This window comes from Peromyscus leucopus, chromosome X (genome assembly GCF_004664715.2).
Source record: "Peromyscus leucopus breed LL Stock chromosome X, UCI_PerLeu_2.1, whole genome shotgun sequence".
In the NCBI taxonomy this organism is placed as follows: Eukaryota; Metazoa; Chordata; class Mammalia; order Rodentia; family Cricetidae; genus Peromyscus; species Peromyscus leucopus.
In genome coordinates this window covers 41,803,275-41,804,642 of record NC_051083.1, presented here as the reverse complement: position 1 = coordinate 41,804,642, position 1,368 = coordinate 41,803,275, and the positions used below count along the sequence as shown (strand labels likewise).

General features: G+C 37.1%; 1 pseudogene; it reads left to right on the top strand.

The window, feature by feature from the left end:
- The first annotated feature begins 732 nt into the window (after positions 1-732).
- LOC114694992 lies at positions 733-1,141 on the top strand (annotated as a pseudogene).
- The last annotated feature ends 227 nt before the right edge of the window (positions 1,142-1,368 follow it).

Genomic DNA, 1,368 nt, shown 5'->3' with positions numbered 1-1,368 from the left:
GTAATTTGTGAAGAGATAATAGAAGATCCTCATTCTAAGTCTGCATTTGAATTCTGCCTTCCATATCTTGTCTTTACGTTTATGATCACTATGTTTTCATACTAATTAAATAGCTTCATATTTCTGTTTGTTTCAGCCATATCAACTGTAGCTTTGTGAGAAAATTTGCATACATTTTATTTTGTGTGTGTGTACTGCGTACGTGCATGTGCGTGTGCGTGTTGCGTGTGTGTGTGTGTGTGTGTGTGTGTGTGTGTGTGTGTGTGTGTGTTGGGGGAATTAACTCACCCAAAAAACTGGACAAAAAACAGCTGTAATGTTTATTGTAAATACCCTTTAATATCAAAGAAGTAACTTGAAAACATACATACAAGTAACATTATAAAGACTGGATAGGTTATATTTAGGAGTTTGTATAAATATACATTTATACATGCTATAACAACTCATGAATGTGAAGGAGAGCTGGATGGGATATATAAGAGGGTTTGGAGTGAGGAAAGGGAAGGAATTAAATGTTGTAATTATAGCCTCAAAAACAAAATCTACAAAGTTAAGATTATGCATACAGTGAACTCTAAGTGGGGGCATAAGGGAAGTGTAACCAATGTTAAGGAGTTTGAAAAAGCCATATGGAAACCTACCATTTTATGATCATATTAAAATATAATAAATAAGAGTTTGAGTTTAAGACTTACCTAGTGCCTCTGTGTTGAATACTGAAAAAAGATCATGGCCCTGAGAGTATGTGGCTTGATCATCTTCCAAAGACACCTTATACCCAAGAGGGACCACAACAGATGATATTCATCATTGGATTCATCCGAAAGGCCATGAGGACCATAGAGAGAATGACTTAGAAATGGCTCTGCGAGACTTGAGGAAACTGGCATAGAAGCAAGTCATCTGATGTTAATTCAAAGGTTCAGAAAGGAGTTCAATTATGATGGCAGGAAGAAACTTAAAACAGTCATTTATTGACTGACAGAGTTAAAAGACTATGATGTAGAGATCAACTTCTCCCCAAAACATCAAGCACACCACTGACTAGGGTTGGATGATGCCTGCTATTGGTTCAATTCAAGAAGATGTGGGCACCACTTCAAGAGGACATCAGTTTCTCTGCTCCACACCATCCTGAGCTGACTACATAGTATGCTACATTTTCACAAAATCCTCAAGGTTCTTGAGATGAACCGATCTTCCCATTCAGGGACGGATGTGTTGGTCTTTGGCTTGTTATAGCCAAGAAAAAACAGGTTGGTGAAATTAAAATTAGCTTAGGACTCTTAGGAGAGAGCAAGGAAGCCCATGGATTCAATCTCTAGCATAAAAAATAATTTCATACAGAAGACAAGCAAGAATTTT